Below are 26701 nucleotides of genomic sequence, written 5' to 3' on the forward strand. Positions count from 1 at the left end.
CAAGAAAGGTCCATTGTAAACAATTGGAACTCAACCGACTTGCTTGATAGAGTTTGAATTGACATTTCCCTTTTTAGTTTCTTTTGTAGGAAACGAAATGCTAGTTCCCGCCCGGTTTCGAACCGGGGACCTTTCGCGTGTGAGGCAAACGTGATAACCACTACACTACAGGAACTGCTCTGGTATTCTTTTTGATTGAGGAAAAGCGGCTAATCAAAACAATACACAAATAAGCAGTATTGTGTCAGCCATTAACCTTACAAAAGAGAGTTCAATAGCTTGTTCCGGAGTTGCCCAGGGTCCTGGAGAAGGTTTTAGAATTCCTTAACAATTCATTAATGTAATTTTGGTCCTGTCCTTGGCCCTCCTTGCCTAAGCTTTTACTGTAACTGTCCCTAAAATGGCCAACGATAAATGTCCTTTAACCCTCCTTTTCCTGTTGCCGTGATTCTCAGAGTAATAGACAGGCTAAATGAAACATAAGGAAGAACACAAATTATAAATATCTAGTGAAACGTGCAAGAAAGGTCCATTGTAAACAATTGGAACTCAGCCGACTTGCTTGATAGAGTTTGAATTGACATTTCCCTTTTTAGTTTCTTTTGTAGGAAACGAAATGCTAGTTCCCGCCCGGTTTCGAACCGGGGACCTTTCGCGTGTGAGGCGAACGTGATAACCACTACACTACAGGAACTGCTCTGGTATTAATTTTGATTGAGGAAAAGCGGCTAATCAAAACAATACACAAATAAGCAGTATTGTGTCAGCCATTAACCTTACAAAAGAGAGTTCAATAGCTTGTTCTGGAGTTGCCCAGGGTCCTGAAGAAGGTTTTAGAATTCCTTAACAATTCATTAATGTAATTTTGGTCCTGTCCTTGGCCATCCTTGCCTAAGCTTTTACTGTAACTGTCCCTAAAATGGCCAACGATAAATGTCCTTTAACCCTCCTTTTCCTGTTGCCGTTATTCTCAGAGTAATAGACAGGCTAAATGAAACATAAGGAAGAACACAAATTATAAATATCTAGTGAAACGTGCAAGAAAGGTCCATTGTAAACAATTGGAACTCAGCCCACTTCCTTGATAGAGTTTGAATTGACTTTTCCCTTTTTAGTTTCTTTTGTAGGAAACGAAATGCTAGTTCCCGCCCGGTTTCGAACCGGGGACCTTTCGCGTGTGAGGCGAACGTGATAACCACTACACTACAGGAACTGCTCTGGTATTCTTTTTGATTGAGGAAAAGCGGCTAATCAAAACAATACACAAATAAGCAGTATTGTGTCAGCCATTAACCTTACAAAAGAGAGTTCAATAGCTTGTTCCGGAGTTGCCCAGGGTCATGGAGAAGGTTTTAGAATTCCTTAACAATTCATTAATGTAATTTTGGTCCTGTCCTTGGCCCTCCTTGCCTAAGCTTTTACTGTAACTGTCCCTAAAATGGCCAACGATAAATGTCCTTTAACCCTCCTTTTCCTGTTGCCGTGATTCTCAGAGTAATAGACAGGCTAAATGAAACATAAGGAAGAACACAAATGATAAATATCTAGTGAAACGTGCAAGAAAGGTCCATTTGAAACAATTGGAACTCAGCCAACTTCCTTGATAGAGTTTGAATTGACTTTTCCCTTCTCAGTTTCTTTTGTAGGAAACAAAATGCTAGTGCCCGCCCGGTTTCGAACCGGGGACCTTTCGCATGTAAGGCGAACGTGATAACCACTACACTACAGGAACTACACTGGCATTGTTTTTGATTGAGAAAAAAGCGGCTTATCAAAACAATACACGAAATAAGCAGTATTGTGTCAGCGATTAACCTTACAAAAGAGAGTTCAATAGCTTGTTCCGGAGTTGCCCAGGGTCCTGGAGAAGGTTTTAGAATTCCTTAACAATTCATTAATGTAATTTTGGTCCTGTCCTTGGCCCTCCTTGCCTAAGCTTTTACTGTAACTGTCCCTAAAATGGCCAACGATAAATGTCCTTTAACCCTCCTTTTCCTGTTGCCGTGATTCTCAGAGTAATAGACAGGCTAAATGAAACATAAGGAAGAACACAAATTATAAATATCTAGTGAAACGTGCAAGAAAGGTCCATTGTAAACAATTGGAACTCAGCCCACTTCCTTGATAGAGTTTGAATTGACTTTTCCCTTTTCAGTTTCTTTTGTAGGAAACGAAATGCTAGTTCCCGCCCGGTTTCGAACCGGGGACCTTTCGCGTGTTAGGCGAACGTGATAACCACTACACTACAGGAACTGCACTGGCATTGTTTTTGATTGAGAAAAAAGCGGCTTATCAAAACAATACACGAAATAAGCAGTATTGTGTCAGCGATTAACCTTACAAAAGAGAGTTCAATAGCTTGTTCTGGAGTTGCCCAGGGTCCTGGAGAAGGTTTTAGAATTCCTTAACAATTCATTAATGTAATTTTGGTCCTGTCCTTGGCCCTCCTTGCCTAAGCTTTTACTGTAACTGTCCCTAAAATGGCCAACGATAAATGTCCTTTAACCCTCCTTTTCCTGTTGCCGTGATTCTCAGAGTAATAGACAGGCTAAATGAAACATAAGGAAGAACACAAATTATAAATATCTAGTGAAACGTGCAAGAAAGGTCCATTGTAAACAATTGGAACTCAGCCGACTTGCTTGATAGAGTTTGAATTGACATTTCCCTTTTTAGTTTCTTTTGTAGGAAACGAAATGCTAGTTCCCGCCCGGTTTCGAACCGGGGACCTTTCGCGTGTGAGGCGAACGTGATAACCACTACACTACAGGAACTGCTCTGGTATTAATTTTGATTGAGGAAAAGCGGCTAATCAAAACAATACACAAATAAGCAGTATTGTGTCAGCCATTAACCTTACAAAAGAGAGTTCAATAGCTTGTTCTGGAGTTGCCCAGGGTCCTGAAGAAGGTTTTAGAATTCCTTAACAATTCATTAATGTAATTTTGGTCCTGTCCTTGGCCATCCTTGCCTAAGCTTTTACTGTAACTGTCCCTAAAATGGCCAACGATAAATGTCTTTTAACCCTCCTTTTCCTGTTGCCGTGATTCTCAGAGTAATAGACAGGCTAAATGAAACATAAGGAAGAACACAAATTATAAATATCTAGTGAAACGTGCAAGAAAGGTCCATTGTAAACAATTGGAACTCAACCGACTTGCTTGATAGAGTTTGAATTGACATTTCCCTTTTTAGTTTCTTTTGTAGGAAACGAAATGCTAGTTCCCGCCCGGTTTCGAACCGGGGACCTTTCGCGTGTGAGGCGAACGTGATAACCACTACACTACAGGAACTGCTCTGGTATTCTTTTTGATTGAGGAAAAGCGGCTAATCAAAACAATACACAAATAAGCAGTATTGTGTCAGCCATTAACCTTACAAAAGAGAGTTCAATAGCTTGTTCCGGAGTTGCCCAGGGTCCTGGAGAAGGTTTTAGAATTCCTTAACAATTCATTAATGTAATTTTGGTCCTGTCCTTGGCCCTCCTTGCCTAAGCTTTTACTGTAACTGTCCCTAAAATGGCCAACGATAAATGTCCTTTAACCCTCCTTTTCCTGTTGCCGTGATTCTCAGAGTAATAGACAGGCTAAATGAAACATAAGGAAGAACACAAATTATAAATATCTAGTGAAACGTGCAAGAAAGGTCCATTGTAAACAATTGGAACTCAGCCGACTTGCTTGATAGAGTTTGAATTGACATTTCCCTTTTTAGTTTCTTTTGTAGGAAACGAAATGCTAGTTCCCGCCCGGTTTCGAACCGGGGACCTTTCGCGTGTGAGGCGAACGTGATAACCACTACACTACAGGAACTGCTCTGGTATTAATTTTGATTGAGGAAAAGCGGCTAATCAAAACAATACACAAATAAGCAGTATTGTGTCAGCCATTAACCTTACAAAAGAGAGTTCAATAGCTTGTTCTGGAGTTGCCCAGGGTCCTGAAGAAGGTTTTAGAATTCCTTAACAATTCATTAATGTAATTTTGGTCCTGTCCTTGGCCATCCTTGCCTAAGCTTTTACTGTAACTGTCCCTAAAATGGCCAACGATAAATGTCCTTTAACCCTCCTTTTCCTGTTGCCGTGATTCTCAGAGTAATAGACAGGCTAAATGAAACATAAGGAAGAACACAAATTATAAATATCTAGTGAAACGTGCAAGAAAGGTCCATTGTAAACAATTGGAACTCAGCCCACTTCCTTGATAGAGTTTGAATTGACTTTTCCCTTTTTAGTTTCTTTTGTAGGAAACGAAATGCTAGTTACCGCCCGGTTTCGAACCGGGGACCGTTCGAGTGTGAGGCGAACGTGATAACCACTACACTACAGGAACTGCTCTGGTATTCTTTTTGATTGAGGAAAAGCGGCTAATCAAAACAATACACAAATAAGCAGTATTGTGTCAGCCATTAACCTTACAAAAGAGAGTTCAATAGCTTGTTCCGGAGTTGCCCAGGGTCCTGAAGAAGGTTTTAGAATTCCTTAACAATTCATTAATGTAATTTTGGTCCTGTCCTTGGCCATCCTTGCCTAAGCTTTTACTGTAACTGTCCCTAAAATGGCCAACGATAAATGTCCTTTAACCCTCCTTTTCCTGTTGCCGTGATTCTCAGAGTAATAGACAGGCTAAATGAAACATAAGGAAGAACACAAATTATAAATATCTAGTGAAACGTGCAAGAAAGGTCCATTGTAAACAATTGGAACTCAACCGACTTGCTTGATAGAGTTTGAATTGACATTTCCCTTTTTAGTTTCTTTTGTAGGAAACGAAATGCTAGTTCCCGCCCGGTTTCGAACCGGGGACCTTTCGCGTGTGAGGCAAACGTGATAACCACTACACTACAGGAACTGCTCTGGTATTCTTTTTGATTGAGGAAAAGCGGCTAATCAAAACAATACACAAATAAGCAGTATTGTGTCAGCCATTAACCTTACAAAAGAGAGTTCAATAGCTTGTTCCGGAGTTGCCCAGGGTCCTGGAGAAGGTTTTAGAATTCCTTAACAATTCATTAATGTAATTTTGGTCCTGTCCTTGGCCCTCCTTGCCTAAGCTTTTACTGTAACTGTCCCTAAAATGGCCAACGATAAATGTCCTTTAACCCTCCTTTTCCTGTTGCCGTGATTCTCAGAGTAATAGACAGGCTAAATGAAACATAAGGAAGAACACAAATTATAAATATCTAGTGAAACGTGCAAGAAAGGTCCATTGTAAACAATTGGAACTCAGCCGACTTGCTTGATAGAGTTTGAATTGACATTTCCCTTTTTAGTTTCTTTTGTAGGAAACGAAATGCTAGTTCCCGCCCGGTTTCGAACCGGGGACCTTTCGCGTGTGAGGCGAACGTGATAACCACTACACTACAGGAACTGCTCTGGTATTAATTTTGATTGAGGAAAAGCGGCTAATCAAAACAATACACAAATAAGCAGTATTGTGTCAGCCATTAACCTTACAAAAGAGAGTTCAATAGCTTGTTCTGGAGTTGCCCAGGGTCCTGAAGAAGGTTTTAGAATTCCTTAACAATTCATTAATGTAATTTTGGTCCTGTCCTTGGCCATCCTTGCCTAAGCTTTTACTGTAACTGTCCCTAAAATGGCCAACGATAAATGTCCTTTAACCCTCCTTTTCCTGTTGCCGTGATTCTCAGAGTAATAGACAGGCTAAATGAAACATAAGGAAGAACACAAATTATAAATATCTAGTGAAACGTGCAAGAAAGGTCCATTGTAAACAATTGGAACTCAGCCCACTTCCTTGATAGAGTTTGAATTGACTTTTCCCTTTTTAGTTTCTTTTGTAGGAAACGAAATGCTAGTTCCCGCCCGGTTTCGAACCGGGGACCTTTCGCGTGTGAGGCGAACGTGATAACCACTACACTACAGGAACTGCTCTGGTATTCTTTTTGATTGAGGAAAAGCGGCTAATCAAAACAATACACAAATAAGCAGTATTGTGTCAGCCATTAACCTTACAAAAGAGAGTTCAATAGCTTGTTCCGGAGTTGCCCAGGGTCCTGGAGAAGGTTTTAGAATTCCTTAACAATTCATTAATGTAATTTTGGTCCTGTCCTTGGCCCTCCTTGCCTAAGCTTTTACTGTAACTGTCCCTAAAATGGCCAACGATAAATGTCCTTTAACCCTCCTTTTCCTGTTGCCTTGATTCTCAGAGTAATAGACAGGCTAAATGAAACATAAGGAAGAACACAAATGATAAATATCTAGTGAAACGTGCAAGAAAGGTCCATTTGAAACAATTGGAACTCAGCCAACTTCCTTGATAGAGTTTGAATTGACTTTTCCCTTCTCAGTTTCTTTTGTAGGAAACAAAATGCTAGTGCCCGCCCGGTTTCGAACCGGGGACCTTTCGCATGTAAGGCGAACGTGATAACCACTACACTACAGGAACTACACTGGCATTGTTTTTGATTGAGAAAAAAGCGGCTTATCAAAACAATACACGAAATAAGCAGTATTGTGTCAGCGATTAACCTTACAAAAGAGAGTTCAATAGCTTGTTCCGGAGTTGCCCAGGGTCCTGGAGAAGGTTTTAGAATTCCTTAACAATTCATTAATGTAATTTTGGTCCTGTCCTTGGCCCTCCTTGCCTAAGCTTTTACTGTAACTGTCCCTAAAATGGCCAACGATAAATGTCCTTTAACCCTCCTTTTCCTGTTGCCGTGATTCTCAGAGTAATAGACAGGCTAAATGAAACATAAGGAAGAACACAAATTATAAATATCTAGTGAAACGTGCAAGAAAGGTCCATTGTAAACAATTGGAACTCAGCCCACTTCCTTGATAGAGTTTGAATTGACTTTTCCCTTTTCAGTTTCTTTTGTAGGAAACAAAATGCTAGTTCCCGCCCGGTTTCGAACCGGGGACCTTTCGCGTGTTAGGCGAACGTGATAACCACTACACTACAGGAACTGCACTGGCATTGTTTTTGATTGAGAAAAAAGCGGCTTATCAAAACAATACACGAAATAAGCAGTATTGTGTCAGCGATTAACCTTACAAAAGAGAGTTCAATAGCTTGTTCTGGAGTTGCCCAGGGTCCTGGAGAAGGTTTTAGAATTCCTTAACAATTCATTAATGTAATTTTGGTCCTGTCCTTGGCCCTCCTTGCCTAATCTTTTACTGTAACTGTCCCTAAAATGGCCAACGATAAATGTCCTTTAACCCTCCTTTTCCTGTTGCCGTGATTCTCAGAGTAATAGACAGGCTAAATGAAACATAAGGAAGAACACAAATTATAAATATCTAGTGAAACGTGCAAGAAAGGTCCATTGTAAACAATTGGAACTCAGCCGACTTGCTTGATAGAGTTTGAATTGACATTTCCCTTTTTAGTTTCTTTTGTAGGAAACGAAATGCTAGTTCCCGCCCGGTTTCGAACCGGGGACCTTTCGCGTGTGAGGCGAACGTGATAACCACTACACTACAGGAACTGCTCTGGTATTAATTTTGATTGAGGAAAAGCGGCTAATCAAAACAATACACAAATAAGCAGTATTGTGTCAGCCATTAACCTTACAAAAGAGAGTTCAATAGCTTGTTCTGGAGTTGCCCAGGGTCCTGAAGAAGGTTTTAGAATTCCTTAACAATTCATTAATGTAATTTTGGTCCTGTCCTTGGCCATCCTTGCCTAAGCTTTTACTGTAACTGTCCCTAAAATGGCCAACGATAAATGTCCTTTAACCCTCCTTTTCCTGTTGCCGTGATTCTCAGAGTAATAGACAGGCTAAATGAAACATAAGGAAGAACACAAATTATAAATATCTAGTGAAACGTGCAAGAAAGGTCCATTGTAAACAATTGGAACTCAGCCCACTTCCTTGATAGAGTTTGAATTGACTTTTCCCTTTTTAGTTTCTTTTGTAGGAAACGAAATGCTAGTTATCGCCCGGTTTCGAACCGGGGACCGTTCGAGTGTGAGGCGAACGTGATAACCACTACACTACAGGAACTGCTCTGGTATTCTTTTTGATTGAGGAAAAGCGGCTAATCAAAACAATACACAAATAAGCAGTATTGTGTCAGCCATTAACCTTACAAAAGAGAGTTCAATAGCTTGTTCCGGAGTTGCCCAGGGTCCTGAAGAAGGTTTTAGAATTCCTTAACAATTCATTAATGTAATTTTGGTCCTGTCCTTGGCCATCCTTGCCTAAGCTTTTACTGTAACTGTCCCTAAAATGGCCAACGATAAATGTCCTTTAACCCTCCTTTTCCTGTTGCCGTGATTCTCAGAGTAATAGACAGGCTAAATGAAACATAAGGAAGAACACAAATTATAAATATCTAGTGAAACGTGCAAGAAAGGTCCATTGTAAACAATTGGAACTCAACCGACTTGCTTGATAGAGTTTGAATTGACATTTCCCTTTTTAGTTTCTTTTGTAGGAAACGAAATGCTAGTTCCCGCCCGGTTTCGAACCGGGGACCTTTCGCGTGTTAGGCGAACGTGATAACCACTACACTACAGGAACTGCACTGGCATTGTTTTTGATTGAGAAAAAAGCGGCTTATCAAAACAATACACGAAATAAGCAGTATTGTGTCAGCGATTAACCTTACAAAAGAGAGTTCAATAGCTTGTTCTGGAGTTGCCCAGGGTCCTGGAGAAGGTTTTAGAATTCCTTAACAATTCATTAATGTAATTTTGGTCCTGTCCTTGGCCCTCCTTGCCTAATCTTTTACTGTAACTGTCCCTAAAATGGCCAACGATAAATGTCCTTTAACCCTCCTTTTCCTGTTGCCGTGATTCTCAGAGTAATAGACAGGCTAAATGAAACATAAGGAAGAACACAAATTATAAATATCTAGTGAAACGTGCAAGAAAGGTCCATTGTAAACAATTGGAACTCAGCCGACTTGCTTGATAGAGTTTGAATTGACATTTCCCTTTTTAGTTTCTTTTGTAGGAAACGAAATGCTAGTTCCCGCCCGGTTTCGAACCGGGGACCTTTCGCGTGTGAGGCGAACGTGATAACCACTACACTACAGGAACTGCTCTGGTATTAATTTTGATTGAGGAAAAGCGGCTAATCAAAACAATACACAAATAAGCAGTATTGTGTCAGCCATTAACCTTACAAAAGAGAGTTCAATAGCTTGTTCTGGAGTTGCCCAGGGTCCTGAAGAAGGTTTTAGAATTCCTTAACAATTCATTAATGTAATTTTGGTCCTGTCCTTGGCCATCCTTGCCTAAGCTTTTACTGTAACTGTCCCTAAAATGGCCAACGATAAATGTCCTTTAACCCTCCTTTTCCTGTTGCCGTGATTCTCAGAGTAATAGACAGGCTAAATGAAACATAAGGAAGAACACAAATTATAAATATCTAGTGAAACGTGCAAGAAAGGTCCATTGTAAACAATTGGAACTCAGCCCACTTCCTTGATAGAGTTTGAATTGACTTTTCCCTTTTTAGTTTCTTTTGTAGGAAACGAAATGCTAGTTACCGCCCGGTTTCGAACCGGGGACCGTTCGAGTGTGAGGCGAACGTGATAACCACTACACTACAGGAACTGCTCTGGTATTCTTTTTGATTGAGGAAAAGCGGCTAATCAAAACAATACACAAATAAGCAGTATTGTGTCAGCCATTAACCTTACAAAAGAGAGTTCAATAGCTTGTTCCGGAGTTGCCCAGGGTCCTGAAGAAGGTTTTAGAATTCCTTAACAATTCATTAATGTAATTTTGGTCCTGTCCTTGGCCATCCTTGCCTAAGCTTTTACTGTAACTGTCCCTAAAATGGCCAACGATAAATGTCCTTTAACCCTCCTTTTCCTGTTGCCGTGATTCTCAGAGTAATAGACAGGCTAAATGAAACATAAGGAAGAACACAAATTATAAATATCTAGTGAAACGTGCAAGAAAGGTCCATTGTAAACAATTGGAACTCAACCGACTTGCTTGATAGAGTTTGAATTGACATTTCCCTTTTTAGTTTCTTTTGTAGGAAACGAAATGCTAGTTCCCGCCCGGTTTCGAACCGGGGACCTTTCGCGTGTGAGGCAAACGTGATAACCACTACACTACAGGAACTGCTCTGGTATTCTTTTTGATTGAGGAAAAGCGGCTAATCAAAACAATACACAAATAAGCAGTATTGTGTCAGCCATTAACCTTACAAAAGAGAGTTCAATAGCTTGTTCCGGAGTTGCCCAGGGTCCTGGAGAAGGTTTTAGAATTCCTTAACAATTCATTAATGTAATTTTGGTCCTGTCCTTGGCCCTCCTTGCCTAAGCTTTTACTGTAACTGTCCCTAAAATGGCCAACGATAAATGTCCTTTAACCCTCCTTTTCCTGTTGCCGTGATTCTCAGAGTAATAGACAGGCTAAATGAAACATAAGGAAGAACACAAATTATAAATATCTAGTGAAACGTGCAAGAAAGGTCCATTGTAAACAATTGGAACTCAGCCGACTTGCTTGATAGAGTTTGAATTGACATTTCCCTTTTTAGTTTCTTTTGTAGGAAACGAAATGCTAGTTCCCGCCCGGTTTCGAACCGGGGACCTTTCGCGTGTGAGGCGAACGTGATAACCACTACACTACAGGAACTGCTCTGGTATTCTTTTTGATTGAGGAAAAGCGGCTAATCAAAACAATACACAAATAAGCAGTATTGTGTCAGCCATTAACCTTACAAAAGAGAGTTCAATAGCTTGTTCCGGAGTTGCCCAGGGTCCTGGAGAAGGTTTTAGAATTCCTTAACAATTCATTAATGTAATTTTGGTCCTGTCCTTGGCCCTCCTTGCCTAAGCTTTTACTGTAACTGTCCCTAAAATGGCCAACGATAAATGTCCTTTAACCCTCCTTTTCCTGTTGCCTTGATTCTCAGAGTAATAGACAGGCTAAATGAAACATAAGGAAGAACACAAATGATAAATATCTAGTGAAACGTGCAAGAAAGGTCCATTTGAAACAATTGGAACTCAGCCAACTTCCTTGATAGAGTTTGAATTGACTTTTCCCTTCTCAGTTTCTTTTGTAGGAAACAAAATGCTAGTGCCCGCCCGGTTTCGAACCGGGGACCTTTCGCATGTAAGGCGAACGTGATAACCACTACACTACAGGAACTACACTGGCATTGTTTTTGATTGAGAAAAAAGCGGCTTATCAAAACAATACACGAAATAAGCAGTATTGTGTCAGCGATTAACCTTACAAAAGAGAGTTCAATAGCTTGTTCCGGAGTTGCCCAGGGTCCTGGAGAAGGTTTTAGAATTCCTTAACAATTCATTAATGTAATTTTGGTCCTGTCCTTGGCCCTCCTTGCCTAAGCTTTTACTGTAACTGTCCCTAAAATGGCCAACGATAAATGTCCTTTAACCCTCCTTTTCCTGTTGCCGTGATTCTCAGAGTAATAGACAGGCTAAATGAAACATAAGGAAGAACACAAATTATAAATATCTAGTGAAACGTGCAAGAAAGGTCCATTGTAAACAATTGGAACTCAGCCCACTTCCTTGATAGAGTTTGAATTGACTTTTCCCTTTTCAGTTTCTTTTGTAGGAAACAAAATGCTAGTTCCCGCCCGGTTTCGAACCGGGGACCTTTCGCGTGTTAGGCGAACGTGATAACCACTACACTACAGGAACTGCACTGGCATTGTTTTTGATTGAGAAAAAAGCGGCTTATCAAAACAATACACGAAATAAGCAGTATTGTGTCAGCGATTAACCTTACAAAAGAGAGTTCAATAGCTTGTTCTGGAGTTGCCCAGGGTCCTGGAGAAGGTTTTAGAATTCCTTAACAATTCATTAATGTAATTTTGGTCCTGTCCTTGGCCCTCCTTGCCTAATCTTTTACTGTAACTGTCCCTAAAATGGCCAACGATAAATGTCCTTTAACCCTCCTTTTCCTGTTGCCGTGATTCTCAGAGTAATAGACAGGCTAAATGAAACATAAGGAAGAACACAAATTATAAATATCTAGTGAAACGTGCAAGAAAGGTCCATTGTAAACAATTGGAACTCAGCCGACTTGCTTGATAGAGTTTGAATTGACATTTCCCTTTTTAGTTTCTTTTGTAGGAAACAAAATGCTAGTTCCCGCCCGGTTTCGAACCGGGGACCTTTCGCGTGTGAGGCGAACGTGATAACCACTACACTACAGGAACTGCTCTGGTATTAATTTTGATTGAGGAAAAGCGGCTAATCAAAACAATACACAAATAAGCAGTATTGTGTCAGCCATTAACCTTACAAAAGAGAGTTCAATAGCTTGTTCTGGAGTTGCCCAGGGTCCTGAAGAAGGTTTTAGAATTCCTTAACAATTCATTAATGTAATTTTGGTCCTGTCCTTGGCCATCCTTGCCTAAGCTTTTACTGTAACTGTCCCTAAAATGGCCAACGATAAATGTCCTTTAACCCTCCTTTTCCTGTTGCCGTGATTCTCAGAGTAATAGACAGGCTAAATGAAACATAAGGAAGAACACAAATTATAAATATCTAGTGAAACGTGCAAGAAAGGTCCATTGTAAACAATTGGAACTCAACCGACTTGCTTGATAGAGTTTGAATTGACATTTCCCTTTTTAGTTTCTTTTGTAGGAAACGAAATGCTAGTTCCCGCCCGGTTTCGAACCGGGGACCTTTCGCGTGTGAGGCGAACGTGATAACCACTACACTACAGGAACTGCTCTGGTATTCTTTTTGATTGAGGAAAAGCGGCTAATCAAAACAATACACAAATAAGCAGTATTGTGTCAGCCATTAACCTTACAAAAGAGAGTTCAATAGCTTGTTCCGGAGTTGCCCAGGGTCCTGGAGAAGGTTTTAGAATTCCTTAACAATTCATTAATGTAATTTTGGTCCTGTCCTTGGCCCTCCTTGCCTAAGCTTTTACTGTAACTGTCCCTAAAATGGCCAACGATAAATGTCCTTTAACCCTCCTTTTCCTGTTGCCGTGATTCTCAGAGTAATAGACAGGCTAAATGAAACATAAGGAAGAACACAAATTATAAATATCTAGTGAAACGTGCAAGAAAGGTCCATTGTAAACAATTGGAACTCAGCCGACTTGCTTGATAGAGTTTGAATTGACATTTCCCTTTTTAGTTTCTTTTGTAGGAAACGAAATGCTAGTTCCCGCCCGGTTTCGAACCGGGGACCTTTCGCGTGTGAGGCGAACGTGATAACCACTACACTACAGGAACTGCTCTGGTATTAATTTTGATTGAGGAAAAGCGGCTAATCAAAACAATACACAAATAAGCAGTATTGTGTCAGCCATTAACCTTACAAAAGAGAGTTCAATAGCTTGTTCTGGAGTTGCCCAGGGTCCTGAAGAAGGTTTTAGAATTCCTTAACAATTCATTAATGTAATTTTGGTCCTGTCCTTGGCCATCCTTGCCTAAGCTTTTACTGTAACTGTCCCTAAAATGGCCAACGATAAATGTCCTTTAACCCTCCTTTTCCTGTTGCCGTGATTCTCAGAGTAATAGACAGGCTAAATGAAACATAAGGAAGAACACAAATTATAAATATCTAGTGAAACGTGCAAGAAAGGTCCATTGTAAACAATTGGAACTCAGCCCACTTCCTTGATAGAGTTTGAATTGACTTTTCCCTTTTTAGTTTCTTTTGTAGGAAACGAAATGCTAGTTCCCGCCCGGTTTCGAACCGGGGACCTTTCGCGTGTGAGGCGAACGTGATAACCACTACACTACAGGAACTGCTCTGGTATTCTTTTTGATTGAGGAAAAGCGGCTAATCAAAACAATACACAAATAAGCAGTATTGTGTCAGCCATTAACCTTACAAAAGAGAGTTCAATAGCTTGTTCCGGAGTTGCCCAGGGTCCTGGAGAAGGTTTTAGAATTCCTTAACAATTCATTAATGTAATTTTGGTCCTGTCCTTGGCCCTCCTTGCCTAAGCTTTTACTGTAACTGTCCCTAAAATGGCCAACGATAAATGTCCTTTAACCCTCCTTTTCCTGTTGCCGTGATTCTCAGAGTAATAGACAGGCTAAATGAAACATAAGGAAGAACACAAATGATAAATATCTAGTGAAACGTGCAAGAAAGGTCCATTTGAAACAATTGGAACTCAGCCAACTTCCTTGATAGAGTTTGAATTGACTTTTCCCTTTTCAGTTTCTTTTGTAGGAAACAAAATGCTAGTGCCCGCCCGGTTTCGAACCGGGGACCTTTCGCATGTAAGGCGAACGTGATAACCACTACACTACAGGAACTACACTGGCATTGTTTTTGATTGAGAAAAAAGCGGCTTATCAAAACAATACACGAAATAAGCAGTATTGTGTCAGCGATTAACCTTACAAAAGAGAGTTCAATAGCTTGTTCCGGAGTTGCCCAGGGTCCTGGAGAAGGTTTTAGAATTCCTTAACAATTCATTAATGTAATTTTGGTCCTGTCCTTGGCCCTCCTTGCCTAAGCTTTTACTGTAACTGTCCCTAAAATGGCCAACGATAAATGTCCTTTAACCCTCCTTTTCCTGTTGCCGTGATTCTCAGAGTAATAGACAGGCTAAATGAAACATAAGGAAGAACACAAATTATAAATATCTAGTGAAACGTGCAAGAAAGGTCCATTGTAAACAATTGGAACTCAGCCCACTTCCTTGATAGAGTTTGAATTGACTTTTCCCTTTTCAGTTTCTTTTGTAGGAAACGAAATGCTAGTTCCCGCCCGGTTTCGAACCGGGGACCTTTCGCGTGTTAGGCGAACGTGATAACCACTACACTACAGGAACTGCACTGGCATTGTTTTTGATTGAGAAAAAAGCGGCTTATCAAAACAATACACGAAATAAGCAGTATTGTGTCAGCGATTAACCTTACAAAAGAGAGTTCAATAGCTTGTTCTGGAGTTGCCCAGGGTCCTGGAGAAGGTTTTAGAATTCCTTAACAATTCATTAATGTAATTTTGGTCCTGTCCTTGGCCCTCCTTGCCTAAGCTTTTACTGTAACTGTCCCTAAAATGGCCAACGATAAATGTCCTTTAACCCTCCTTTTCCTGTTGCCGTGATTCTCAGAGTAATAGACAGGCTAAATGAAACATAAGGAAGAACACAAATGATAAATATCTAGTGAAACGTGCAAGAAAGGTCCATTTGAAACAATTGGAACTCAGCCAACTTCCTTGATAGAGTTTGAATTGACTTTTCCCTTTTCAGTTTCTTTTGTAGGAAACAAAATGCTAGTGCCCGCCCGGTTTCGAACCGGGGACCTTTCGCGTGTAAGGCGAACGTGATAACCACTACACTACAGGAACTACACTGGCATTGTTTTTGATTGAGAAAAAAGCGGCTTATCAAAACAATACACGAAATAAGCAGTATTGTGTCAGCGATTAACCTTACAAAAGAGAGTTCAATAGCTTGTTCCGGAGTTGCCCAGGGTCCTGGAGAAGGTTTTAGAATTCCTTAACAATTCATTAATGTAATTTTGGTCCTGTCCTTGGCCCTCCTTGCCTAAGCTTTTACTGTAACTGTCCCTAAAATGGCCAACGATAAATGTCCTTTAACCCTCCTTTTCCTGTTGCCGTGATTCTCAGAGTAATAGACAGGCTAAATGAAACATAAGGAAGAACACAAATTATAAATATCTAGTGAAACGTGCAAGAAAGGTCCATTGTAAACAATTGGAACTCAGCCCACTTCCTTGATAGAGTTTGAATTGACTTTTCCCTTTTCAGTTTCTTTTGTAGGAAACGAAATGCTAGTTCCCGCCCGGTTTCGAACCGGGGACCTTTCGCGTGTTAGGCGAACGTGATAACCACTACACTACAGGAACTGCACTGGCATTGTTTTTGATTGAGAAAAAAGCGGCTTATCAAAACAATACACGAAATAAGCAGTATTGTGTCAGCGATTAACCTTACAAAAGAGAGTTCAATAGCTTGTTCTGGAGTTGCCCAGGGTCCTGGAGAAGGTTTTAGAATTCCTTAACAATTCATTAATGTAATTTTGGTCCTGTCCTTGGCCCTCCTTGCCTAAGCTTTTACTGTAACTGTCCCTAAAATGGCCAACGATAAATGTCCTTTAACCCTCCTTTTCCTGTTGCCGTGATTCTCAGAGTAATAGACAGGCTAAATGAAACATAAGGAAGAACACAAATTATAAATATCTAGTGAAACGTGCAAGAAAGGTCCATTGTAAACAATTGGAACTCAGCCGACTTGCTTGATAGAGTTTGAATTGACATTTCCCTTTTTAGTTTCTTTTGTAGGAAACGAAATGCTAGTTCCCGCCCGGTTTCGAACCGGGGACCTTTCGCGTGTGAGGCGAACGTGATAACCACTACACTACAGGAACTGCTCTGGTATTAATTTTGATTGAGGAAAAGCGGCTAATCAAAACAATACACAAATAAGCAGTATTGTGTCAGCCATTAACCTTACAAAAGAGAGTTCAATAGCTTGTTCTGGAGTTGCCCAGGGTCCTGAAGAAGGTTTTAGAATTCCTTAACAATTCATTAATGTAATTTTGGTCCTGTCCTTGGCCATCCTTGCCTAAGCTTTTACTGTAACTGTCCCTAAAATGGCCAACGATAAATGTCCTTTAACCCTCCTTTTCCTGTTGCCGTGATTCTCAGAGTAATAGACAGGCTAAATGAAACATAAGGAAGAACACAAATTATAAATATCTAGTGAAACGTGCAAGAAAGGTCCATTGTAAACAATTGGAACTCAACCGACTTGCTTGATAGAGTTTGAATTGACATTTCCCTTTTTAGTTTCTTTTGTAGGAAACGAAATGCTAGTTCCCGCCCGGTTTCGAACCGGGGACCTTTCGCGTGTGAGGCGAACGTGATAACCACTACACTACAGGAACTGCTCTGGTATTCTTTTTGATTGAGGAAAAGCGGCTAATCAAAACAATACACAAATAAGCAGTATTGTGTCAGCCATTAACCTTACAAAAGAGAGTTCAATAGCTTGTTCCGGAGTTGCCCAGGGTCCTGGAGAAGGTTTTAGAATTCCTTAACAATTCATTAATGTAATTTTGGTCCTGTCCTTGGCCCTCCTTGCCTAAGCTTTTACTGTAACTGTCCCTAAAATGGCCAACGATAAATGTCCTTTAACCCTCCTTTTCCTGTTGCCGTGATTCTCAGAGTAATAGACAGGCTAAATGAAACATAAGGAAGAACACAAATTATAAATATCTAGTGAAACGTGCAAGAAAGGTCCATTGTAAACAATTGGAACTCAGCCGACTTGCTTGATAGAGTTTGAATTGACATTTCCCTTTTTAGTTTCTTTTGTAGGAAACGAAATGCTAGTTCCCGCCCGGTTTCGAACCGGGGACCTTTCGCGTGTGAGGCGAACGTGATAACCACTACACTACAGGAACTGCTCTGGTATTAATTTTGATTGAGGAAAAGCGGCTAATCAAAACAATACACAAATAAGCAGTATTGTGTCAGCCATTAACCTTACAAAAGAGAGTTCAATAGCTTGTTCTGGAGTTGCCCAGGGTCCTGAAGAAGGTTTTAGAATTCCTTAACAATTCATTAATGTAATTTTGGTCCTGTCCTTGGCCATCCTTGCCTAAGCTTTTACTGTAACTGTCCCTAAAATGGCCAACGATAAATGTCCTTTAACCCTCCTTTTCCTGTTGCCGTGATTCTCAGAGTAATAGACAGGCTAAATGAAACATAAGGAAGAACACAAATTATAAATATCTAGTGAAACGTGCAAGAAAGGTCCATTGTAAACAATTGGAACTCAGCCCACTTCCTTGATAGAGTTTGAATTGACTTTTCCCTTTTTAGTTTCTTTTGTAGGAAACGAAATGCTAGTTCCCGCCCGGTTTCGAACCGGGGACCTTTCGCGTGTGAGGCGAACGTGATAACCACTACACTACAGGAACTGCTCTGGTATTCTTTTTGATTGAGGAAAAGCGGCTAATCAAAACAATACACAAATAAGCAGTATTGTGTCAGCCATTAACCTTACAAAAGAGAGTTCAATAGCTTGTTCCGGAGTTGCCCAGGGTCCTGGAGAAGGTTTTAGAATTCCTTAACAATTCATTAATGTAATTTTGGTCCTGTCCTTGGCCCTCCTTGCCTAAGCTTTTACTGTAACTGTCCCTAAAATGGCCAACGATAAATGTCCTTTAACCCTCCTTTTCCTGTTGCCGTGATTCTCAGAGTAATAGACAGGCTAAATGAAACATAAGGAAGAACACAAATTATAAATATCTAGTGAAACGTGCAAGAAAGGTCCATTGTAAACAATTGGAACTCAGCCGACTTGCTTGATAGAGTTTGAATTGACATTTCCCTTTTTAGTTTCTTTTGTAGGAAACGAAATGCTAGTTCCCGCCCGGTTTCGAACCGGGGACCTTTCGCGTGTGAGGCGAACGTGATAACCACTACACTACAGGAACTGCTCTGGTATTAATTTTGATTGAGGAAAAGCGGCTAATCAAAACAATACACAAATAAGCAGTATTGTGTCAGCCATTAACCTTACAAAAGAGAGTTCAATAGCTTGTTCTGGAGTTGCCCAGGGTCCTGAAGAAGGTTTTAGAATTCCTTAACAATTCATTAATGTAATTTTGGTCCTGTCCTTGGCCATCCTTGCCTAAGCTTTTACTGTAACTGTCCCTAAAATGGCCAACGATAAATGTCCTTTAACCCTCCTTTTCCTGTTGCCGTGATTCTCAGAGTAATAGACAGGCTAAATGAAACATAAGGAAGAACACAAATTATAAATATCTAGTGAAACGTGCAAGAAAGGTCCATTGTAAACAATTGGAACTCAGCCCACTTCCTTGATAGAGTTTGAATTGACTTTTCCCTTTTTAGTTTCTTTTGTAGGAAACGAAATGCTAGTTCCCGCCCGGTTTCGAACCGGGGACCTTTCGCGTGTGAGGCGAACGTGATAACCACTACACTACAGGAACTGCTCTGGTATTCTTTTTGATTGAGGAAAAGCGGCTAATCAAAACAATACACAAATAAGCAGTATTGTGTCAGCCATTAACCTTACAAAAGAGAGTTCAATAGCTTGTTCCGGAGTTGCCCAGGGTCCTGGAGAAGGTTTTAGAATTCCTTAACAATTCATTAATGTAATTTTGGTCCTGTCCTTGGCCCTCCTTGCCTAAGCTTTTACTGTAACTGTCCCTAAAATGGCCAACGATAAATGTCCTTTAACCCTCCTTTTCCTGTTGCCGTGATTCTCAGAGTAATAGACAGGCTAAATGAAACATAAGGAAGAACACAAATGATAAATATCTAGTGAAACGTGCAAGAAAGGTCCATTTGAAACAATTGGAACTCAGCCAACTTCCTTGATAGAGTTTGAATTGACTTTTCCCTTTTCAGTTTCTTTTGTAGGAAACAAAATGCTAGTGCCCGCCCGGTTTCGAACCGGGGACCTTTCGCATGTAAGGCGAACGTGATAACCACTACACTACAGGAACTACACTGGCATTGTTTTTGATTGAGAAAAAAGCGGCTTATCAAAACAATACACGAAATAAGCAGTATTGTGTCAGCGATTAACCTTACAAAAGAGAGTTCAATAGCTTGTTCCGGAGTTGCCCAGGGTCCTGGAGAAGGTTTTAGAATTCCTTAACAATTCATTAATGTAATTTTGGTCCTGTCCTTGGCCCTCCTTGCCTAAGCTTTTACTGTAACTGTCCCTAAAATGGCCAACGATAAATGTCCTTTAACCCTCCTTTTCCTGTTGCCGTGATTCTCAGAGTAATAGACAGGCTAAATGAAACATAAGGAAGAACACAAATTATAAATATCTAGTGAAACGTGCAAGAAAGGTCCATTGTAAACAATTGGAACTCAGCCCACTTCCTTGATAGAGTTTGAATTGACTTTTCCCTTTTCAGTTTCTTTTGTAGGAAACGAAATGCTAGTTCCCGCCCGGTTTCGAACCGGGGACCTTTCGCGTGTTAGGCGAACGTGATAACCACTACACTACAGGAACTGCACTGGCATTGTTTTTGATTGAGAAAAAAGCGGCTTATCAAAACAATACACGAAATAAGCAGTATTGTGTCAGCGATTAACCTTACAAAAGAGAGTTCAATAGCTTGTTCTGGAGTTGCCCAGGGTCCTGGAGAAGGTTTTAGAATTCCTTAACAATTCATTAATGTAATTTTGGTCCTGTCCTTGGCCCTCCTTGCCTAAGCTTTTACTGTAACTGTCCCTAAAATGGCCAACGATAAATGTCCTTTAACCCTCCTTTTCCTGTTGCCGTGATTCTCAGAGTAATAGACAGGCTAAATGAAACATAAGGAAGAACACAAATGATAAATATCTAGTGAAACGTGCAAGAAAGGTCCATTTGAAACAATTGGAACTCAGCCAACTTCCTTGATAGAGTTTGAATTGACTTTTCCCTTTTCAGTTTCTTTTGTAGGAAACAAAATGCTAGTGCCCGCCCGGTTTCGAACCGGGGACCTTTCGCGTGTAAGGCGAACGTGATAACCACTACACTACAGGAACTACACTGGCATTGTTTTTGATTGAGAAAAAAGCGGCTTATCAAAACAATACACGAAATAAGCAGTATTGTGTCAGCGATTAACCTTACAAAAGAGAGTTCAATAGCTTGTTCCGGAGTTGCCCAGGGTCCTGGAGAAGGTTTTAGAATTCCTTAACAATTCATTAATGTAATTTTGGTCCTGTCCTTGGCCCTCCTTGCCTAAGCTTTTACTGTAACTGTCCCTAAAATGGCCAACGATAAATGTCCTTTAACCCTCCTTTTCCTGTTGCCGTGATTCTCAGAGTAATAGACAGGCTAAATGAAACATAAGGAAGAACACAAATTATAAATATCTAGTGAAACGTGCAAGAAAGGTCCATTGTAAACAATTGGAACTCAGCCCACTTCCTTGATAGAGTTTGAATTGACTTTTCCCTTTTCAGTTTCTTTTGTAGGAAACGAAATGCTAGTTCCCGCCCGGTTTCGAACCGGGGACCTTTCGCGTGTTAGGCGAACGTGATAACCACTACACTACAGGAACTGCACTGGCATTGTTTTTGATTGAGAAAAAAGCGGCTTATCAAAACAATACACGAAATAAGCAGTATTGTGTCAGCGATTAACCTTACAAAAGAGAGTTCAATAGCTTGTTCTGGAGTTGCCCAGGGTCCTGGAGAAGGTTTTAGAATTCCTTAACAATTCATTAATGTAATTTTGGTCCTGTCCTTGGCCCTCCTTGCCTAAGCTTTTACTGTAACTGTCCCTAAAATGGCCAACGATAAATGTCCTTTAACCCTCCTTTTCCTGTTGCCGTGATTCTCAGAGTAATAGACAGGCTAAATGAAACATAAGGAAGAACACAAATTATAAATATCTAGTGAAACGTGCAAGAAAGGTCCATTGTAAACAATTGGAACTCAGCCGACTTGCTTGATAGAGTTTGAATTGACATTTCCCTTTTTAGTTTCTTTTGTAGGAAACGAAATGCTAGTTCCCGCCCGGTTTCGAACCGGGGACCTTTCGCGTGTGAGGCGAACGTGATAACCACTACACTACAGGAACTGCTCTGGTATTAATTTTGATTGAGGAAAAGCGGCTAATCAAAACAATACACAAATAAGCAGTATTGTGTCAGCCATTAACCTTACAAAAGAGAGTTCAATAGCTTGTTCTGGAGTTGCCCAGGGTCCTGAAGAAGGTTTTAGAATTCCTTAACAATTCATTAATGTAATTTTGGTCCTGTCCTTGGCCATCCTTGCCTAAGCTTTTACTGTAACTGTCCCTAAAATGGCCAACGATAAATGTCCTTTAACCCTCCTTTTCCTGTTGCCGTGATTCTCAGAGTAATAGACAGGCTAAATGAAACATAAGGAAGAACACAAATTATAAATATCTAGTGAAACGTGCAAGAAAGGTCCATTGTAAACAATTGGAACTCAACCGACTTGCTTGATAGAGTTTGAATTGACATTTCCCTTTTTAGTTTCTTTTGTAGGAAACGAAATGCTAGTTCCCGCCCGGTTTCGAACCGGGGACCTTTCGCGTGTGAGGCGAACGTGATAACCACTACACTACAGGAACTGCTCTGGTATTCTTTTTGATTGAGGAAAAGCGGCTAATCAAAACAATACACAAATAAGCAGTATTGTGTCAGCCATTAACCTTACAAAAGAGAGTTCAATAGCTTGTTCCGGAGTTGCCCAGGGTCCTGGAGAAGGTTTTAGAATTCCTTAACAATTCATTAATGTAATTTTGGTCCTGTCCTTGGCCCTCCTTGCCTAAGCTTTTACTGTAACTGTCCCTAAAATGGCCAACGATAAATGTCCTTTAACCCTCCTTTTCCTGTTGCCGTGATTCTCAGAGTAATAGACAGGCTAAATGAAACATAAGGAAGAACACAAATTATAAATATCTAGTGAAACGTGCAAGAAAGGTCCATTGTAAACAATTGGAACTCAGCCGACTTGCTTGATAGAGTTTGAATTGACATTTCCCTTTTTAGTTTCTTTTGTAGGAAACGAAATGCTAGTTCCCGCCCGGTTTCGAACCGGGGACCTTTCGCGTGTGAGGCGAACGTGATAACCACTACACTACAGGAACTGCTCTGGTATTAATTTTGATTGAGGAAAAGCGGCTAATCAAAACAATACACAAATAAGCAGTATTGTGTCAGCCATTAACCTTACAAAAGAGAGTTCAATAGCTTGTTCTGGAGTTGCCCAGGGTCCTGAAGAAGGTTTTAGAATTCCTTAACAATTCATTAATGTAATTTTGGTCCTGTCCTTGGCCATCCTTGCCTAAGCTTTTACTGTAACTGTCCCTAAAATGGCCAACGATAAATGTCCTTTAACCCTCCTTTTCCTGTTGCCGTGATTCTCAGAGTAATAGACAGGCTAAATGAAACATAAGGAAGAACACAAATTATAAATATCTAGTGAAACGTGCAAGAAAGGTCCATTGTAAACAATTGGAACTCAGCCCACTTCCTTGATAGAGTTTGAATTGACTTTTCCCTTTTTAGTTTCTTTTGTAGGAAACGAAATGCTAGTTCCCGCCCGGTTTCGAACCGGGGACCTTTCGCGTGTGAGGCGAACGTGATAACCACTACACTACAGGAACTGCTCTGGTATTCTTTTTGATTGAGGAAAAGCGGCTAATCAAAACAATACACAAATAAGCAGTATTGTGTCAGCCATTAACCTTACAAAAGAGAGTTCAATAGCTTGTTCCGGAGTTGCCCAGGGTCCTGGAGAAGGTTTTAGAATTCCTTAACAATTCATTAATGTAATTTTGGTCCTGTCCTTGGCCCTCCTTGCCTAAGCTTTTACTGTAACTGTCCCTAAAATGGCCAACGATAAATGTCCTTTAACCCTCCTTTTCCTGTTGCCGTGATTCTCAGAGTAATAGACAGGCTAAATGAAACATAAGGAAGAACACAAATGATAAATATCTAGTGAAACGTGCAAGAAAGGTCCATTTGAAACAATTGGAACTCAGCCAACTTCCTTGATAGAGTTTGAATTGACTTTTCCCTTTTCAGTTTCTTTTGTAGGAAACAAAATGCTAGTGCCCGCCCGGTTTCGAACCGGGGACCTTTCGCGTGTTAGGCGAACGTGATAACCACTACACTACAGGAACTGCACTGGCATTGTTTTTGATTGAGAAAAAAGCGGCTTATCAAAACAATACACGAAATAAGCAGTATTGTGTCAGCGATTAACCTTACAAAAGAGAGTTCAATAGCTTGTTCTGGAGTTGCCCAGGGTCCTGGAGAAGGTTTTAGAATTCCTTAACAATTCATTAATGTAATTTTGGTCCTGTCCTTGGCCCTCCTTGCCTAAGCTTTTACTGTAACTGTCCCTAAAATGGCCAACGATAAATGTCCTTTAACCCTCCTTTTCCTGTTGCCGTGATTCTCAGAGTAATAGACAGGCTAAATGAAACATAAGGAAGAACACAAATGATAAATATCTAGTGAAACGTGCAAGAAAGGTCCATTTGAAACAATTGGAACTCAGCCAACTTCCTTGATAGAGTTTGAATTGACTTTTCCCTTTTCAGTTTCTTTTGTAGGAAACAAAATGCTAGTGCCCGCCCGGTTTCGAACCGGGGACCTTTCGCGTGTAAGGCGAACGTGATAACCACTACACTACAAGAACTACACTGGCATTGTTTTTGATTGAGAAAAAAGCGGCTTATCAAAACAATACACGAAATAAGCAGTATTGTGTCAGCGATTAACCTTACAAAAGAGAGTTCAATAGCTTGTTCCGGAGTTGCCCAGGGTCCTGGAGAAGGTTTTAGAATTCCTTAACAATTCATTAATGTAATTTTGGTCCTGTCCTTGGCCCTCCTTGCCTAAGCTTTTACTGTAACTGTCCCTAAAATGGCCAACGATAAATGTCCTTTAACCCTCCTTTTCCTGTTGCCGTGATTCTCAGAGTAATAGACAGGCTAAATGAAACATAAGGAAGAACACAAATGATAAATATCTAGTGAAACGTGCAAGAAAGGTCCATTTGAAACAATTGGAACTCAGCCAACTTCCTTGATAGAGTTTGAATTGACTTTTCCCTTTTCAGTTTCTTTTGTAGGAAACAAAATGCTAGTGCCCGCCCGGTTTCGAACCGGGGACCTTTCGCGTGTAAGGCGAACGTGATAACCACTACACTACAAGAACTACACTGGCATTGTTTTTGATTGAGAAAAAAGCGGCTTATCAAAACAATACACGAAATAAGCAGTATTGTGTCAGCGATTAACCTTACAAAAGAGAGTTCAATAGCTTGTTCCGGAGTTGCCCAGGGTCCTGGAGAAGGTTTTAGAATTCCTTAACAATTCATTAATGTAATTTTGGTCCTGTCCTTGGCCCTCCTTGCCTAAGCTTTTACTGTAACTGTCCCTAAAATGGCCAACGATAAATGTCCTTTAACCCTCCTTTTCCTGTTGCCGTGATTCTCAGAGTAATAGACAGGCTAAATGAAACATAAGGAAGAACACAAATTATAAATATCTAGTGAAACGTGCAAGAAAGGTCCATTTGAAACAATTGGAACTCAGCCAACTTCCTTGATAGAGTTTGAATTGACTTTTCCCTTTTCAGTTTCTTTTGTAGGAAACAAAATGCTAGTGCCCGCCCGGTTTCGAACCGGGGACCTTTCGCGTGTTAGGCGAACGTGATAACCACTACACTACAGGAACTGCACTGGCATTGTTTTTGATTGAGAAAAAAGCGGCTTATCAAAACAATACACGAAATAAGCAGTATTGTGTCAGCGATTAACCTTACAAAAGAGAGTTCAATAGCTTGTTCTGGAGTTGCCCAGGGTCCTGGAGAAGGTTTTAGAATTCCTTAACAATTCATTAATGTAATTTTGGTCCTGTCCTTGGCCCTCCTTGCCTAAGCTTTTACTGTAACTGTCCCTAAAATGGCCAACGATAAATGTCCTTTAACCCTCCTTTTCCTGTTGCCGTGATTCTCAGAGTAATAGACAGGCTAAATGAAACATAAGGAAGAACACAAATGATAAATATCTAGTGAAACGTGCAAGAAAGGTCCATTTGAAACAATTGGAACTCAGCCAACTTCCTTGATAGAGTTTGAATTGACTTTTCCCTTTTCAGTTTCTTTTGTAGGAAACAAAATGCTAGTGCCCGCCCGGTTTCAAACCGGGGACCTTTCGCGTGTAAGGCGAACGTGATAACCACTACACTACAGGAACTGCACTGGCATTGTTTTTGATTGAGAAAAAAGCGGCTTATCAAAACAATACACGAAATAAGCAGTATTGTGTCAGCGATTAACCTTACAAAAGAGAGTTCAATAGCTTGTTCCGGAGTTGCCCAGGGTCCTGGAGAAGGTTTTAGAATTCCTTAACAATTCATTAATGTAATTTTGGTCCTGTCCTTGGCCCTCCTTGCCTAAGCTTTTACTGTAACTGTCCCTAAAATGGCCAACGATAAATGTCCTTTAACCCTCCTTTTCCTGTTGCCGTGATTCTCAGAGTAATAGACAGGCTAAATGAAACATAAGGAAGAACACAAATTATAAATATCTAGTGAAACGTGCAAGAAAGGTCCATTGTAAACAATTGGAACTCAGCCCACTTCCTTGATAGAGTTTGAATTGACTTTTCCCTTTTCAGTTTCTTTTGTAGGAAACGAAATGCTAGTTCCCGCCCGGTTTCGAACCGGGGACCTTTCGCGTGTTAGGCGAACGTGATAACCACTACACTACAGGAACTGCACTGGCATTGTTTTTGATTGAGAAAAAAGCGGCTTATCAAAACAATACACGAAATAAGCAGTATTGTGTCAGCGATTAACCTTACAAAAGAGAGTTCAATAGCTTGTTCTGGAGTTGCCCAGGGTCCTGGAGAAGGTTTTAGAATTCCTTAACAATTCATTAATGTAATTTTGGTCCTGTCCTTGGCCCTCCTTGCCTAAGCTTTTACTGTAACTGTCCCTAAAATGGCCAACGATAAATGTCCTTTAACCCTCCTTTTCCTGTTGCCGTGATTCTCAGAGTAATAGACAGGCTAAATGAAACATAAGGAAGAACACAAATTATAAATATCTAGTGAAACGTGCAAGAAAGGTCCATTGTAAACAATTGGAACTCAGCCGACTTGCTTGATAGAGTTTGAATTGACATTTCCCTTTTTAGTTTCTTTTGTAGGAAACGAAATGCTAGTTCCCGCCCGGTTTCGAACCGGGGACCTTTCGCGTGTGAGGCAAACGTGATAACCACTACACTACAGGAACTGCTCTGGTATTAAT

This window comes from Notolepis coatsorum (genome assembly GCF_963971535.1).
Source record: "Notolepis coatsorum genome assembly, chromosome: 17".
Classification (NCBI taxonomy): Eukaryota; Metazoa; Chordata; class Actinopteri; order Aulopiformes; family Paralepididae; genus Notolepis; species Notolepis coatsorum.